The sequence below is a fragment of the Spermophilus citellus genome (genome assembly GCF_964194105.1).
Source record: "Spermophilus citellus genome assembly, chromosome: 1".
NCBI lineage: Eukaryota > Metazoa > Chordata > Mammalia > Rodentia > Sciuridae > Spermophilus > Spermophilus citellus.
The window spans coordinates 214,220,026-214,239,812 of NC_138182.1; positions in this window are offsets into that span (position 1 = coordinate 214,220,026).

Here is a 19,787-nt window from a genome sequence, read left to right on the forward strand (position 1 = left end):
TTCTAACAACCTCTCCTGATAACTAGATGCATTGACCTCTCAAAGTGTTCTTCTGAGTCCTGAATACCACATCCTTACATTTTTGAAAGATGCAGACAGCTATATAGTAAAAGAGGAGGATATTCTTCAACATTAAAAGAGGAGAATATTTAATGCTGAATATTCTTCAGCATTAAAAGAGGAGAATATTCTTCAGCTATATAGTAAAAGAGGAGAATATTCTTCAGCATTAAAAGAGGAGAATATTCTCACATCTTTTCCTTGGGCCTCAATATTTGCATAGTATAATTATAAGTAACCGAAAGTTGAGGGAGAGATTTTTCTTTCATTGCTTAATGATTGAAAGCCTCATACTACAATTTTTCTCCTCTTCCCAAAGTGGTCCCCTTATAAGCTATAAGCTGTATTGCAAAGTGAATCTAAAAATAAGTTAGAGACTAAGACCACTCAAGGGCTAAATTTTATGTTCTGGAGATCTAATGTTCATTATGATAACTGTTGTTAGTGATATTATATGGTATATTTGAAATTTGCTAGGAGTTAGAACTTATATGATCTCACCATACACACAAAAAGAGATAACTATATGAGGCGATGGATTTGTTAATTAGCTTTATAGTGGAAATCATTTCACAATGTATACATATATATCAAAACATCATGTCATGCACTATTAATGTATACAACTTTTAATTGTCAATTACAGCTTAATACAGCTAGAAATACTTGTTTAAATTTTTACAAATGGACAAGGGTTAAAGACAGAGTTGTTGAGATTGCTATGTGTTGAAGGTTCTTGCTTATTCTTCATTTCCATTCAGGAGGTATCTTTCTTCTATAATTAATAGATTGGCTTAATGACTTGGAGGCTTATTTCTATTTTTTAAACTGTTGGTTTAGCTGTTACTATTTTACCAATTCCCAGGTCCATTCTCATGCCATTGATAATGCCAGAGAGCAGCTGTGTTAAAGCTGAGGCTGTGCCCTGACTTTCCAGCCTTTGAGGTCACCACCTAAAAGTAGTTCAAAGGGATTCGGCTCTCTTCAAGATCTGATGTTACTCCACCTGTTATATACTTAGGCATTCCCCAACTTCATTTACTCAAACAACTCTTCTGCACTTATTCCTCTGTTTTTTTCTTCTTCTTTTCCAATGAACATTCTTATTATTTTGCCTATTATTCATCTGAGTTAATCTATGCAGTAATTAAGCCTTCTACTCAGGATTGTATCATGACTTTCTAATTTTTATGAGTCTCATCCAATGATTCACCCAAGGAGCTGCCCTACCTTGTAAGATCAGTACTGAAGACTTCTGTTGAGTACAGCTCCTGTATCTGTCTAGTGTATTTCAGCCAATAGACTCTCCATTGTTAATATGCGAAGATTTCTAAGCTTGTTCTCTTATGAGGGAAAGGGTTAAATAGACAAAGGGATCCAGGAACAATAAGGATACGTGAAGAACAAACAAGTAAGTACTTTGATAAGGCATCAAGCATGGAACCAATGCCCTGATCTGATGTTCATGAATTTGATATCAATTATGACATTTTGATGTTCCAAATCAAAGTGGCTAAGATCATAGGTACCATAAAGACCTCAAAAAGAATGACTGACCTTCAATGAGTTCTTTGTAGCATCAATGAAAGACATAGGAAAAAGAAAAGCACTTAAGAGACATGATGTTTCATTGAGAGAATTTCGTTTTTACTAAGAATTTAAGAGTCTAGGTTTATATTTTTGCCTAATAATAATAGTTTTATTATTATTAAATAAAATTTAATATTAAAAAATCCACCACATTATCAAATAATTTTGTTTATCTATATACTTGCCCAAGCCTTTCAGAGTTTTATTATTTGGTTGTAAATATGAACCAACTTGTAAAAGTCATCAATCAATAATGTCACAGAGTATAAGTGAGCTAACTGTGCTTTTCTAACAGGCTATATTTGGACTTCACAGCATTGTATACTGGGGAGAAACATGTTAGGCTTCAACTAGAAGACTACTGCCTTTGACTACAGTTAGTACAAACCACGAAGGCATTTGAGAGATAAGAGAGAGACACCATTTGGGACTGGGACTCAAAATGATCAAATGGAGGGCAATCCAAGATGGCAGGCTGGAGGAGGCTGCATTCTGTGTTGCTCTGTGACCTGGGATTCAAGTAGTGGGAATACTGTTTCTATGGGAATGATTAGAGGACCCCCTACAGCTGCTCCCCAGGCAAGAATCATGGCCACCGTGTCCACTCAGGTCTCCAGGCCTCAATGTCAGTGCAGGACTCGTGGCCACTTACCCACGGAGGACCACTGGCATCAACACCCACACAGGACTCCTGGATGCCCACCTGCACCAGAATCCCAGCTGGTACTTCCACATAGGACACCTGGCTACTAACTACATGCAGGGACTCCAGCTTTCACTCCTGTGTGGTCCCCCACCTACCAGTGTGGGGCTCCCCAGGTCAGCTCCATCTTGTGACACTGCAAACACTGTAATAGTCTCTTACACGTGGTAGTCTACCCCTGGGGACACCGTACAGGATCTGAAGACAGCCACCAGCCACAACACCACACACCACAGAACTGCATCTCTGATCACAACACCCACTGTCACCACCTGGCTCCACCCAACCTGATACCCCATTACTGAAAGCAGCCACCTCCATCTTGGGACACCTTCATCACCATCTTTAGTTGGGGCAACTCCTGGCTTGGAACACCAGCTTGGGCTTAGAAGTAATATCAAGGTACCTTTAGTTCTCAACTCTGCCCCTCCCCAGCAGCTGCTAACCCAGCACAGTGCTGGCAGCTAGTCTTAACTCACAAAACCTGGTCTTGAACTGCTCAGTACAAAATAGCTCTGCAGGATAGGTGCACAGCCCCCAGAGCACAGTCCACAAGACCTCCAGAAACAAAGGTTTCTGATTGGGAAGTAGAAAGGGAGGGGGTGAGTGAGATACAATTTAAAGACTAAATTAGAGACAAGGAATTGTGAGGTCTACAGGTGATATAAGGAGATAAGACCACTTTTCCATATCACAAGAGCGGGCCCCAAAGGAGATCCTTGGGGTGCAGTCTCCCACTGGTGACCAGCAAGTGCTATACCCCACCTCCAAGAGCTCTGTCCCCAAGACCAACCATCTCACCTTAATAACCTTTACCATCCTGAGGGTGGAGATACCAGCACACAATAGACAACCCCACTTATTGGATGAGAAAGGAAGCAGGAAAGATACTGATCTCCAACAAAAACAATTCTTATATCTTCCTTCCAGATTATTTTTTTTCTTTCTCTCTCTTCTACCACACTCACATCCCCAACATTTGTGAAACTAAGTACTTTTCATGAATAAGGCTACTGAGGACTGGGATGTCTGAATAGTACATAACAGTTGTGTTGTATACTCTTTTATCTCCTATCTTTACATTTTTTATTTTTCTTAATATTTATGTTTGATTTTTTGTGTTCTATTATTTTCCCACTTACTTGTCTCCCAAAAATAACTCTCTGTCTCTTCTCCTGCTACTAACCAACTTCTTGAAATTCCTCTTTCACACTTCCTAAGATCTAATAACTCTATATCCTCACCTCCTACCCCCTCAACATTTCATCCTACACCTCATCCCCAGTTGTTTGTTCACCATTAGAAACTGTAGACCCTTTTGCAAACCTACTGTTTAGATTATATATAAAAATTGAACTCACCATTGTGACAAAACTATAAATGTCTTAATAGCAGCTATTTGGTTTAAGGTTGCATATTGTTTGTATTGGTATCTGTTAATATTGTTCTCCCCCTTAAAGAGAGATATTGGATTCCTACAGGGACATTATAATCCTATAGGGTAAATACTTTAATGCCTCAGATCTGCAGTGCTAGAAGGGAAGACACACGAACAACAGGAAAAAAAGTGTCCCAAACAAAGCAAGATACTACATTATTAGAATCCATGGCCAGCATAACAGAAGAAATTACAGAGAAGGAGTTCAGATTGTACATAATTAAAATGTTCTGTGAATTAAAGAATGATATAGGAGAGCAAACGCAGGGAGCAAAAGATCATTTTGATAAAGAGCTACAGAAGCAAATACAGGATGCAAAAGATTACTTCAATAAGGATATAGAGGTTCTGATAAAAAAAAAAAAACAGAGATCCCTGAAATGAAAGAAACAATAAACCAAATTAAAAACTCAATAGACAGCACCATGAACAGATTAGATTCCTTGGAAGAAAGAACCTCAGACAATAAAGAAAAACTATATAATCTTGAAAAGAATATTGACCACACAGGGAAGATGGTAAAAACCCTTGAGCAGAACATTCAAGAATTATGGGATAACATTAAAAGACCAAACTTAAGAATTATTGGGATAGAGGAAGGCATAGAGTTTCAAACCAAAGGAATGAACAATCTATTCAATGAAAAATATCAGAAAATTTTCCAAACATAAAGAATGAACTGGAAAATCACATACAAGAGGCTTACAGGACACCAAATGTACAAAAATCACAACAGATCCACACCAAGGCACAATTTCATAAAAATGTCTAGCATGCAGAATAAGGAGATAATTTTAAAAGCCACAGAGAATAGAATCAAATTACATATAGGGGGAAACAAATTAGGATTTCTGCAGATTTTTCAACCCAGACCCTAAAAACTAGATGATCCTGAAACAAAATATACCAAGTTCTGAAAGAAAATGGAAGTCAACAAAGAATCTTATATCTAGCAAAATGAAGCTTTAGATTCAAGATGAAAGAAAAACCTTCCATGACAAATGTTAAAAGAATTTACAACTAGAAAGCCTGCATTAGAGAACACTCTTGGCAAAAAAAAAAAAAAAAAAAAATGAGGAGGAAATGAAAACAACAATGAAAATCAGCAAAGGGAGTATTACACTAAAGGAAAAACAAATCAAAGTAGAAACCAAGTCAAATTAAATACCAAAAATAAACAAAAATGGCTGGGAATACAAATAATGTCTCAAAATAACCCTGAATGTTAATGGTCTAAACTCACCAATCAAAAGACTTGCAGATTGGATTTTTAAAAAGACCCAACAATATATTGTCTTCAAGAGTCTCATCTCATAGGAAATGACATCCACAGACTGAAGGTGAAAGTTTGGAAAAAAACATACCACTCACATTGAATGTGGAAACAAGCAGGGGTTTCCATTCTCATATCAAATAAAATAGACTTAATCAAAAGGGAGAAGGGAGGACATTTCATACTGCTTAAGGGAACCATTCATCAACAAGACATAACAATTATAAATATATATGCCCCAAACAATGGAATATCTATGTTCATCAAATAAACTCTTCTCAAGTTGAGGAGTGAAATAGACCCCAACACAATAATTTTTGGTGACTTTAACACACATCTTTCACTACTGGATAGATTTTCCAAAGAAAAGCTAAACAAAGAAACATAGAACTCAATAATACAATCAATTACCTAGACTTAACAAACTTATATATAATATTTCCTTCATCAGTGAGTGAATACGCTTTCTTCTCAGCAGCACATGGATCCGTCTCTGAAACAGACCATATATTATGCCACAAAACAACTCTTAGCAAATATAAAAAAGTAGAGATACTACCCTTTATTCTATCAACTCATAATGAATGAGATTAGAAATCAATGCTAAAATAAAAAATGTAAGCTACTCCAACACCTGAAGACTAAATAATATGCTAATTAATGAATAATGGATTGCAGAAGACATCAAAGAGGAGATTAAAAAATTCTTATAGAACACTGATACAACATATCAAAATCTCAGGGACACTATGAAGGCAGTATTAAGAGGAAAGTTAATTGCATAAAGTTCATTCCTTAAAAGTAGAAAAAGTCAACAAATGAATGACCTAATATTACATCTCAAAGCTCTAGAGTAAAAAGAATAAGTCAACACCAAAAGCAGTAGAAAACAGGAAATAATTAAAATAAGAGCAGAATCAATGCAACTGAAACAAAAGAAACAATTGAAAAAAATTGACAAAACAAAAAGTTTGTTCTTTGAAAAAGTAAATAAAATTGATAAACCCTTATCCATGCTAATAAAGAGAAGTAGAGAGAAGACTCAAATTACTAATATTCATGATGAAAAAGGAAACATCATGACAAAATACTACATAAATACAGAAGATAATCTGAAATTATTTTAAAAAATTTGTACTTCAATAAAATAGAAAGTATCAAAGCCATTGACAAATTTCTAGAGTCATATGATTTGCCCAAACTGAATCAGGTTGATATACACAAGTTAAACAGATCAATTTCAAGTAATGAAATAGAAGATACCACCAGAAGCCTACCAACAAAGAAAAGACCAGGAACAGATGGATACACAGCTGAGTTCAAAAATTCCTTCAAAGAAGAACTAATACCAATGCTCCTCAAGTTATTTCATGAAGTAGAAAGAGGGAACACTTCCAAACTCATTCTATGAGTCCAATATGCCCCTGATTCCAAAACAAGACAAAGACACATCAAAGAAAGAAAACTTCAGACCAATATCTCTAGAGAACATAGATGAAAAAACTCTCAATAAAATTCTGGCAAATCACAGATAAAAACATATCAAAAAGATAGTGCACCACAATCAAGTGGGGTTCATCTCAGGGATGCAAGTTTCATTCAACATACCAAAATAAAAAATTTGTAATTCATCATATCAATAAGTTTAAAGATAAGAATCAGATGATCATCACAACAGATGCAGAAAAAGCATTCAACAAAATAGAGCACCCCTTCATGTTCAAAACACTAGAAAAACCAGGGATAACAGGAACATATCTCAATATTGAAAAAGCTATCTATGATAAGCCCCAGACCAACATCATTCTAAATGCAGAAAAATTGAAAGCATTCCCTCTAAAAACTGGTAGAAGACAGGGATGCCCTCTTTTATCACTCCTGTTCAATGTAGTCCTTTGAAACTCTAACCAAAGCAATTAGACAAAAGAAATTAAAGGGATACAAATAAAAAAAAAGAACTCAAACTATCACTATTTGTGGACAACATGATTCTATACCTAGAAGAGCCAAAAAATTCCACCTGAGACCTTCTAGAACTGATAAATAAATTCAGCAAAATTGCAGGATACAAAATCAACATCCATAAATCAAAGAAACTTCTATTTATCAGTAACAAATACTCTGAAAGAGAAACTAGGAAAACTACGCTAATGTAAATGGGAAATACTTGGGAACCAACTTAATGAAAGAAGTGAAAGACCTCTACAATGAAAACTACAGAACACTAAAGAAAGAAATTAAAGAAGGTTTTAGAAGATGGAATGATCTCCCATGTTTATTGATAGGCAGAATTAATATTGTCAAATGGACCATACTACCAAAAGCACTATACAGACAGATTTAATACCATTCCAATCAAAATCCCAATGAGATTCCATATAGAAATAGAAAAAACAATCATGAAACTCATCTGGAAAAATAAGAGACTCAGAATAGCTAAAGCAATCCTTGGCAAGATGAGTGAAGCAGGTGGCATCATTTCACCAGACCTTAAACTATACTACAGAGCATTAGTAACAAAACCAGCATGGTATTGGCACCAAAATTGTACAATGGTACAGAATAGAGGACACAGAGACAAACCCACATATATATTAGACAAAGGCACCAAAAACATATATTGGAGAAAAGATAGCCTCTTCAACAAATGCTGCTGGGAAAACTGAAGATCCATATGCAGCAAAATGAAGTTAATCCTCTTTCTCTCTCTCACCAAAACTCAACGTGGATCAAGGACCTAGCAATTACACCAGAGACCCTGTATCTAATAGAAGAAAAAGTAGGCCCAATTCTTCATCATGTTGGATTAGGTCCCAACTTCCTTAATAAGACTCATATAGTGCAAGAAGTAAAATCAATCAATTGGATGGATTCAAACCAGAAAGGGTCTTCTCGGCAAAAGAAACAATAAATGCAGTAAAGAGAGAGCCTATGGAATGGGAACAAATTTTTAACCACATGCACCTCAGAGCACTAATCTCTAGGACATATAAAGAACTTGAAAATCTTAACACACAAACACACACACACAAAAAAAAATCAATAAATGGGCCAAGGAGCTGAACAGACATTTCTCAGAAGATAATATGCAATCAATCAACAAATATATGAAAAATGCTCAACATCTCTAGCAATTAGATAAACACAAATCAAAACTACTCTACAATTTCATCTCAATCCAGTCAGAATGGCAGCTGTTAAGAATACAAACTATAAGTGTTGTCAAGGATGTGGGGAAAAAGGCATACTCATAAATTGCTGGCTGGACTGCAAATTGGTGCAACCAATGTGGAAAGCAATATGTAGATTCACAAAAAAGTTGGAATGGAACCACCATTTGATCCAGCTATCCCACTCCCCAGTTTATACTCAAGGACTTAAAAATAGTATACTATATTGATGCAGACACATCAATGTTTATAGCAGCACAATAGCTAAATTGTGGAACCAACCTAGATGCCCTTCAGTAGATGAATGGATAAAGAAATTGTGGTGTATATACACAATGGAATACTCTTCAGCATTAAAAGAGAATAAAATCATGGCATTTGCAGGTAAATGGATGGAATTGAAAAATATTATGCTAAGTGAAGTAAGCCAATCCCCAAAAAACAAATGCTGAATGTTATGTGTGGATGCTGATCCATATGGGGTCATGGGGCAGAGCATGGGAGGAATGGAGGAATTTTAAATAGGGCAAAGGGGAGGTAGGGGAAGGGAGGGGGCATGGAGGTAAAAAAAAGCGGTGGAATGAGATGGACATTATTTCCCTAAGTACATGTATGAAGACACAAATGATATGACTCTACTCCGTGTATAGCCAGAGACATGAAAAGTTGTGCTCTTTATATGTACTATGAATTAAAATGTATTCTTCTGCCATGTATATCAAATTAGAATAAATAAATATTTTTTTAAAAAGTGATCAAATGAAAAGCTCAGAGTATACATAGTTAAACTTCAAGCAACATTCTAGCATTCTTTCTTTACCCATGCAGAGACTGATATATATATATATATTTTTTTTTTTTTTTTTGCCTCATTCACCTGCCTGGATGAGACCTTCTAAATTTAATATATACTCTTTGGGGAGAGAAAAAATTCCTCCTAACCGCTTAACTTTCAGGAAAAATCTCCCTAGATAAATACTATAATATTTATATATACATAAATACATAGTGAATACATTCACTATATATAAATCACACAAAACATCTATAGTTGCATAACACATTGCCACCAACTTAGCACCTTAGAGCAACACAGTATCTATGGGAAAGGAGTTTGGGTCAGATTTCATCTTTTCAGGGTCTCATAAGGTTTCAAGTGAGTTGTCAGCAGAGATGGTATTTCATCAAGAAGCCTAACTGGGAAGGAACTGGCATCCAAATTCATTGAGGTTTTGGCGGAATTTCACTTCCTCATGGCTTGTATGACAGGCCTGCAGCTCTTACAGGCTGCCTGCAGTTCTTTGCCACATGGACCCTTGATAGGTGGTTCACAATATTACTATTTGCTTGAAGTCAGCCTAGGAGTGAGAGAGGAGAGATTAGAATTCTCCAGGCTCTGGACTTTAGAAAGGTATTGAAAGATTATCATTTGCCAGCAAATGGGGTTTCTTACAGTCAGCCTGAAAACAGGAATAGTAAACAATCCTGTACTGTAGTACATCTCGCTGTACCACTTGCCTGTGTATTCTGAAACTCAAAGAAGGGCCTATATAATTTCCTGAACATCAATTTTAGTTCAAGAACTTGCATTTGTTAACCCTTTATTCCCCAAGTTGAATTCTTCCTGAGACTTCTAACTCCTCTACTGTCTGAAAAAGCATATCAACTCCCTTCTTTTCTCTTCTATTACTCAACTTCTGTTTCCACACCCAGGCAATTTTATCCATTTCAACAGTTTCAGGGGAGATTTATACACCAACAATTCCTAAAACTATCTATCTAGGGATCAGAGTTCTCTTGGAAAAATAAGTGCTACTTTACGATTGATTCCCAACATTTGACCAATAGTTCTGAAATAAATTTATCACCATCCTGCTCTCTCATCTGCCCAAACTTAATTTCTCCTGATCCTTTTATTTCTCTCAATAAATAGCAAAAACATCCAATTAGTGGCTCTGATCATCACCACGGGACTGAATCTTCAATATTTCCTCTTCCTCAATATTTACAAATTAACAAATACTGTCAATTTTACTTCACAATATTTGAAATTGTAATTATGAATATTGGGTATTTATACCACATAGGACATATTACATAATACACAATCATAAAATTAACATTAAACTACAAGCTATTCAAATTAAGAACTTAAAGTCACTTTTAATTTTTGTTATTTTTCACGTTGTGATCATCTATACAGCATCTTAGTGCTTCCTCACTCCTCCAGTGTAAACTACTATTCTAAATTTTTTGTTGATCATTGTCTTGTTCTTTTTCATATCTGCCTCCTAAGAATATAATATTTAGCTTTGCTCAGTTTTAAACTTTCTAAAATTTGTATTCTAATATATACATTCTTCAGCAACCTGCTCTTTTTCACTCAATGCTATGCCTCAATATTTATCTCTACTGTCTCATGGAGATGCTAACTTGAAATTTGTGTATTAAAACATTTTATGAATATATAACAAATTATTTTTAAATTCCCCTAACAAAGGGCACATGTTTTAAAGTGTATTTTTATTATTGAAATTCTTCTATGAAACTATAGTACATCTCCTTAATGCACATCATCATTAGTCTTATTAAAGCCTATTAGATAGAAGTAGAATTTTGGATTATTATACCGTCCTATTTCCAACTTTACTGGTTAATGCCAAGTGATTCCATAGTGTACACAGAAGTCTAATACAGAAGAATTTAAACTCCTTCTTATGGTGTTTAAGGCTTTCTATTGCTCTAAATTCTGGCCAACACTTTATTCTTTAAGACATTTTGTTTTATCATTATGGTGAATATAAAATAATATTTTGCGTTGGTTACATTTTCATTTCTCTGAAATTTATGTAAGTAAATATACTTTTAAATTTATTGTTGGCAATCTGTTTTCTCTTTTGGAAATAGATGTGTTTGTTTCCACTTGTCTATTAGGTTGTTTGCCATTTTTCAGTGACTTTTATAATTTTTTTATATACCCATATTGACATTATTTTTCCATTTTAGGTGTGCAAAATTTTATTCTCCTTGTTGCTGATTTTTTAAATATTTATTTGTAAACAGCAAAATGTTTTTTTTTCAAAGACATTCTAAATTTAATCTAAAGCAAGGAAATATTTTTAAATTGTTGTATCATTTGAGAAATCCTTTGATTCCCAAGGAGTCATAAACATATCCAAACATATCCTATAAAACATCTTACTAAAATTAATAATATTTGTCTTTTAAGATTTTAATCTATTTGGAATTAATTTTTGCATATAATGTGAAGTAAGGAACAAATTCATTTTTTAAGTTATTGGAAACAGTTATGCTACCATTGGGGATGCGATGTGTATATTTCTTCATTTTATATTGTGTCTCTTTACATGGATGTGTCTGACACTTAGCTTTTTTGTTGGTATGTTTTAATTGTGATCTTAATGTCATATACTTACAAACTATAGTTTTATCATATATCTGGACATCCAGTAGAGTGGATTTTCTCACTTGCTCTGCTTTCTGAATTTTCTAACTATATATTTCTCTTTTCTTTCCTACATAAATTAAAAAACAAAACAAAACAAAAAAATTTTTTCATTATCTACCTTTCCCTTTCTTATTTGAAATCAATATGTTTATTTACAAATGCTGATATAAATATATAGATACATACACACATATGCAAACACACAAATAGTTATGTAGAGGAGAAGATTTACTTCATAACTGCATTTGTACCCTCCCCATTTTTCATGACTCTTTGTCCTTTCCAACCATTTCTACTATAGCTCCTGTATCCTCTCTGGAACACAGGTCTGTGGTATCACTGCCCACTGTTCTTTGCATAAATGTTAAATTGTTTAAAGTGGCCCAAATACTTTTCTTGGCTCAACATGCTTTTCTCTCCATGTCCTTGTCTAATACGAACACTTACACTCCCAAAACATTTGAATCTGCTACAAAAGCTGCTACCAAACCTTGTGGAGAAATTTTTATGTGGGATTTATAAAACATTACCTTAGTTTATTCTTGATAAATCTTATTTGTTAAGTTTTATTATCCCCATTTAACAGGGGAGAAAGTGAGATGATTAGAGTCTGATCTGAAGTCCCACAGATATTAGTTGAAAGACAGATCTGTCCTGTTTGACTGACTTTACAGAACTTTCTATAACTATTGATCTTCCTGTCATCCCTTTCTTATTTCTAGTTTTTTCTCCTCTCCCTCACACACACCAGAGCCTTCACCCTCCATCATAACTGTTTCATCACTCAGGTCTTGCTTAATAAAGCACACTGTTCATAACACTGTTATGTGCCTTTTCTCTGTCATAACACCTGTCTTAATTCTTCTGCATTTCCCATTAGATGATAAGCTCTGTGGTAGCAGAAACCAAACTGACCTAATTCTTGGTGTGATGGTTTATCACACAGTACAAACTTTCTAAAACCTCAGGCTCTGAGGAATCTTTGTTCTAACAACAAAGTTTTCACTTGCCTTGTGCTGTTTTTTTTTTTTTTTTTTTTTTCTGGTGTGTGTTTTTTTTGTTTTGTTTTGTTTTTTTTTTTAAGCAGGAAAAACCCATATTTGTGAACATCTCATACTTACAAACTTATGAGATTTTTAAAAATTTCTCATACACTGGTTCCAAAAATTCTGATGTAATTTAAGGAAAAGGATTTTGTTTCATGGTAAATCAAAGCATGGGGACTTATTTTTCCATTTCAGGAGAACCAGTAACTAGTTCCCAGGTCAGAGAGCTGATTTGATTTACTGTTTTCAGTGCAAAGTTTCCCATGCTCAAACTTCAATAAAGAGAAAAATAGTGGAAGTTATATTTTAGGAGCACATTCTTTAATAAGTCCAACCAATATTTGTTTAATTGCATGTTGGGCAAGAGTTCCAATCTTAGTAATAAGAGAAATGTGAATTTCATAAAATGAAAGTCTAAGTTTTATATTGTTTTTGAATATCCACAACATCTTCCAGTTTTGACAGTATCAATTAAGAAGTTAGATGAATGTCATTAATGTATCCCTCCATTCTTATAAGAAAAATATTTTATTAGAAAAAAGTTATTTAGTAGTCTATTTTAAGCATTCATACTTCATTTGCATTTTTAGTAAATTCCAGTCAATTCAGTTATTTTTATTATGAAATACATAATATTACATAGAATTTACCAGAAGAATTTAAAATATACTTTTCTTATATAAACCAATTAAATCAATACAACCAATTTTTAAAATTCTTCTTTACTTTCATTGTTTTTCATTCTAGTAAAGTGAAGCATGTACCTACTCCCAGGCTAGTAATTCACTTCTAATTATATTCCCTACAAAAAGGCATACTTGGGGCTGGGACTGTGGCTCAGTGGTAGCACACTTGCCTTGCATGTGTGAGGCACTGGGTTCGATTCTCAGCACAACGTATAAATAAATAAAATAAAGATATATCAACAACTAAGATAAATTTTTTTTTTAAAAAGGCATGCTTAGGTATACTAGGCTACATATAAACAAATCACAGCCTGAACCATAAGCAATCAAATGTTTAACAGCAATAGAATGGAAAAAATAAATTAAGGGCTATTCAACAATGGATTAAAATGAATGAACTATAGCATTAGCTAGCAACATGGATAAATCTTAAAAAAAACTAATATTGAGTAAATGAAGTCACATAAAAAATATATACTCTATAATTTTACCTATATAAAGTTCAAAACAGACAAAACTGTGTTATATTATTTAGTGATACATATTCAGCTGTTAAAACTACAAAGGAAAGGAAGGAAAATATGATCATAATCACAAGGGCAGTGTTTTATTTGAGTGGGAAGAAAGGTGTCATGATTAGGTGGAGCTGTTGGCAAAGTTATGTTTTATAACCTTCATTTATTGTAAGAAAGAAATTTCAGTGGGCTGAGGTAATGAGGAAAGACTCGAAGGAGGTAATCCTATGTTGATTCATGAAATATGAGTAGATTTTTTAATACACAGATAAATAAATAATTGAATATTGTAGTTAAATGAAAACAAGAGATACTTAAAGACAAACGTTTAAACCAATATGGTAGACCAAAGGATGTAAAGGCCAATACGTAGATCTGCCCAATTTAATTTTGGAAAACAGCTTGCCTGACTTAGTGCTTGTAATCACCTAGAACTGATTTATCTCTAAAAATCTTAAATTCCATTCTCTGAGAGGAACTTACCCACTGGTTCCACCTCTTCCAATCACAAACATGCAGATATTACTCATTCTACGAGAGGTCAATCCTTTCATCTCTTCCCTGATTTTCCTGCCTACTCTCTCACCTTGGGTTTCTAAGAATCATATTTCCGGAATGTTTTGTTCCCCCTCTCTACTTTTTTCTCCAAGATTCATGTTTTTGCTGACTGTTTCTCAAAAGTACGATCTCAATAAACCTAGGTGTCTCCAATTTTAGAAACAAACCAACTCCCTCATTCTTGAGTTACTCTTCAGCTATGGTCCCATCAACGTCTTGCATAGGCACACTCCTTGAAAGAGTGGCCTAGAGTCATTGTTCTACCCTTCCTTCAGTTTTTGTGCAATCATTAACCTCCTGCATTCTCGAAACTATCCCAAAGAATTTCCTAACACTGTTCTTGTTAATATCGATGAATGCTTTGTTCCTATCTCCCTGAGGGGTACTCTTAGCTTTTATTTGTAGAACTTGACATTGCTGATTAATCCCTCCTTTTAGAGCAGAATTTTCTTAGTTTAATGATACCACATTCTCATTTTCTCTGTAGCTTCCTCTTCCACTGCCATTTCTGTATGTATTTAGTGCTGTCAGAATTGTCTCTTAGGCTCTTGTTTATCATTTTACACATTTTCATGAGGAGCATCACTTATAGATTTAATGATCATTTATGTGCTGGTAGCCTCATTTACCATCTACATGGGAAAAAATCCAATCCAATGAATAATAATGCCTTTTTGATGAGCTTTAGTAAGTTCTATGTATTTAAAGCTCAGTTCCTTCACATGGATATCCCCCAACCATCTGAAAGACCACATGTCCCAAAAAGAATACATCATCTTCTTCTTTCCTTCTTCCAGCCAACTTCTTAAATATTTCTCAAATCCATGAACTCCCCCCACCTTTCTAATGACATTAAGATAAACTAAGGGGTATAATCATTTTAGACAACTATAATCAAGTAAGGAATATAATCCAGATGAATGTAGCCAACAATTAAAATTAAATGAACTGACAATACATTGCTTTTAATTAAATTAAAACAGTTGAATAAGCCCACATATTAAATTTTAAATTTGAAAGCCTAACTCATAAGATACAAATATTTCAAGCAAGTTAGTTGCAAAATACATATAATTTTTTATATTTATATTCCTAATTGCCACATGGTGAACTGTCATAGAGTTGCTGGTTAATTAATATTTCATTGAATGAATTAATTAACTTGATCTTTTACAGAAAAGTGAAAGGCATTATAATGTTTTAAACTAAGTCATTCACATGTGCCTACGAGTCTTCTATAACTTATTGTAGGTACTGAATGATGAAATAAAAATTTCAAAACTGTCCATGCTTATGTTTGATGAAAATACAAATTTCCTTAAACCATTGCCATAATAAAAAGAATAACAGTCAGTAAAATGATGAGCCATGATGGCATTGTATAAAAACAAAGCTATATTTTACAGTGCAAAACTGACCATCATTCACAGGGAAAAGTATTTTTGACTAGCTCAACCCACCCTATACTCATAAATGAAAACTAGTATTTTATACATCCTCTCAATGAAGAAGATTAACTCTTCTTTAGCTCAAACTAACTTTCCCTCCTCTGTCCCCTCTCCTCCTCCTCCTCCTCCTCTTCCTCCTCCTCCTCCTCCTCCTCCTCTTCCTCCTCCTCCTCTTCCTCCTCCTCCTCTTCCTCCTCCTCCTCTTTTCCCCCTCACTGGCTCACATGGGTGTGCTGCAGAAGCTGAATTTCCCACTACCCTGCTAGTCTTGTCAGTATACCCCTGTTCATGCCTGTGTTTGTCATGGAAGCCTGTCACCAGCTCCTTCTCTGTCTAGCTCCATTAACTTCCAAGCAAGGCATCTCCTCTGTTCCCACCATTCTCTATATTCTCTTTCAGTACTTAGTGCATCATGTTCATATTATACGTCATATTTAACTCTTACAAAGCTGTACAGTTCCTGAAATAGACTTTGCATTTTATTTGTCTTTGTTTCAATCACTATGCCCAGCACAAAACAGATGTGCCATAACTGTTTATAAAGGTAAATAGATATGAAGTTGTGTTTAGTTAGTAACTCTATGGCTTGGGCAAGAGAATTGTCTCTCCCCTGCTGAAAGGGGAGGATGATGTCTTAAGTTAAGAGTTAAGTTAGAGTTAAGAAAATCAGTGATATGTCTAGTGGAGAAGAAACCCTCTAGTACAGGGTCTGGCAGATAGAAGACTGTAGAGCATATTTTCCAACTTATTTTTGGTCTACTTTGTGCCATTGTTGTATTTTTAATCAACTTTATATATATACCTAATCAAACTAATATTAAATTTTATTGGGGTAAGGATTGTACAGTGTAGTGATTTATGTACCTCACATTACCTAGAACATAGTATAAATATGAATAAATGCTAAAAATATTAAACATTACCAAGCAAATGAACTACTTTCATAGATTCTGTTTGATGTCCTAGTGCTAAGTTAAATAAAGCAGGATAGTTATGTTTTTTCTTTAAAGAAGAACACAAATAAATTTAGGTATGTTTGAATTTGATGATATAATTGAACCATAGCCAACTGAAAAATCATGAACTGAAATTTTTATTTCATAAGTAAAATGCATTTGGCATTCAACGACATTAAGTTAAGTCATTATAGTCTTTCTTGTGTTATTTGTATCATAGGAAATCCTGATCTGGGCTATTTACCACACAAGCAGACAAGAGAAACTACATGAACTGAGTAATATCCGACATAACCCCTGAATCATTAAACCTCTTTTCTTTTAGTTCATAAGAATGTACCAATATTACACAGACATGTTACCCAGCTGCACATTTTGTTGAAAAGTAACAAACACAAAAGCGTTGATACAGATGGCCTAGATAAAATATTATCCTATATAAATGTATGTAATTTTCATTAAAATTGTGTTCTTAACTTACTCAATGATTTCTTCGTGATAACAAGGTCTCTTTTATAAACTGTAGAAGAAAGATTTATAAATACCTTTTTATACAAAGAAAAATGAAGCAATACTTGTATGCCATTACTTACTGAATGTATAGAAATATACCTTTCTTCAGTTTTGGTCATTTGGAAAGAAGGCAGGCACAACCTCACCCACTGAGTCCATTTCTTTATTCTAGCAATTTGATATGGTACCGATCGGGAAGTTTTGAATAATATGCATGTCACAACCTCAGAGTGGAGAGCTGATTTGACTTGTCTATTTGTTTGTACATATTTTGAATTTTTTAAAATGACACAATACAACTTGAAAAGGAAACATTTGATTGCAGGAGTTCATATGTACTCTTTAGATGTTTTCATAAACCTTCTTCATCTATATTTTCAGCAATTTTTCTTGGACGTCTAACAAATACTGAAATCGGTTTGCCTCTCCACTTACCCTTTCATAATGTTCGTGACACAATCCTGTGTAATTTGACACCTTGGAACTTCAAACAGACTCAGAATCTTTTGGACCTTCTAGCCATCATCAATTCACATAGTGTGCAGTAAATCCAGCTCAAAATAAACAACACAGATGGAATCGAAGCTTATAGTACAATGTCAGCAGTATCCACAGATTGACAGAGCTAGTTAGGCTGCCAGATGCACAGAATGTTGTTCTATCTACTTGTTCTTTATAACTGGACTTGATGGAGTACATCAGTGTCAAACTCCTTGCTGGTTTCCACACGCACACGCACAGAAACGCACCCGCATAAACACGCACATTCCTGCGCTCTGTATCAACGGAACCATCTGCTCTCAGCTTTACATGTGGTAGCTAACTAACTATCCTACTGTGCCTGGTCTCACCGACTGCTTTCCCTGGAAACAAATGACAACAGTTTTTATCTTGTGCCCTCCTTGGCATTATAAAATAAGGCTCTTAACATTTCCATACGCATATATTTTACATGCATTTTTTAAAAAAATTCTGTTCTCCGTTTTATTTACTGATTCCCTGGAGAATGGCACTATCTCTTTTTATATCACCCCCAAATTGAGATTTTTCTGTGGAACTTCGCATACCAAGATTGTTTCTTTTGACTGAGATTTACACGAAAGCAATATATATATATAAGAGTAATGGGTCCTGGGATCATTTTTCTCTTTTCACACTATTTTGTGCATACTACTTTCACAAGTGGGGGCACAAAAAATGTGGAGGTGCAATAAAAGACATTTATGTCTTTCCACTATTCTTTTGTATAATTCTACTGAAAATGGTTACCATGCTGGAACTTAAAATGAGGGGACTATATAAATATGAAATATTTTCACACACATGTATTCTGCCTGAAGCAGGAGTTCATATGTTATTCTGTTTCCAAATGCAGAATTTTTGCCTTGACCCCTTTGCCATGTGAGATCTAGATGTGTAATAAGATATAAAAAAGGTATAATCACTTTAACTGACAAAATTCAATTATAATATCTTTTGAAAGCAATATATCTATTTGAACGGGGTTTAGGAAATGTTATAAAAAGGATATGCAGAATGAAATTGTAGAAAGATGACCCAGGTTTGGGCCTTACCAAATATCTTTTTATGACCCATTTCCATACCTGGCATCTGTCTTTATGACAATCTCTCCAGAAAATCTACAGAAATTATACTCACCTTCTGGTAACTAGGTAACATAATCTCCTGGAGGCTAGCTAATTGCAGCCCACGATAACCTCACATACAGTAACTGTTAAATTTTTCATTTCTTTCAAATTATTATGGATCAGTGGAGAGGGTATTGATTTGATTCATTAACAGATTCCCAGTCTGTTCCAAGGTTAATGATTACATGTATCTCAATTACATCCTTAACAGGTTACACTGTATGATTTGTTTTAACTGCTATGTACATTGTACATTCTTTTCAGCTGAAAGGTTTCTCAGCAATCCACGGTTTAAACAATCTTTGTCCTCCTCTTCCTACCAGTGACTCTGCTTTGATGGAATGTATCAAGGAAGGACAAAAATTAACTATAATTTTTTTTCAAAATCTTCCTAAAACCATAGTATAATACTTTCTTTAAGTAAATGCTCTGCAATTCATTTACATTTGAAATATTAAAAATGTAGAGCAGGGAGTTGATCCTTTCTCATAGCATTTTATACTAACTTCCTTATGTAGAAGGGACATGTTTCCTATAACTTTGATCTATTGAGTATACACTTAATGCAGATCAACTTAGAAAGGCAGAAGCAAAAATATACATTTTAAAATCACCTGTAATCCTTCCATCAGAAGCCAGACACATTTTAACTGCTTTAATGAAAAAAAATTACATCATTCAAAATATAATATGACACTGTTTAAGATGACAAG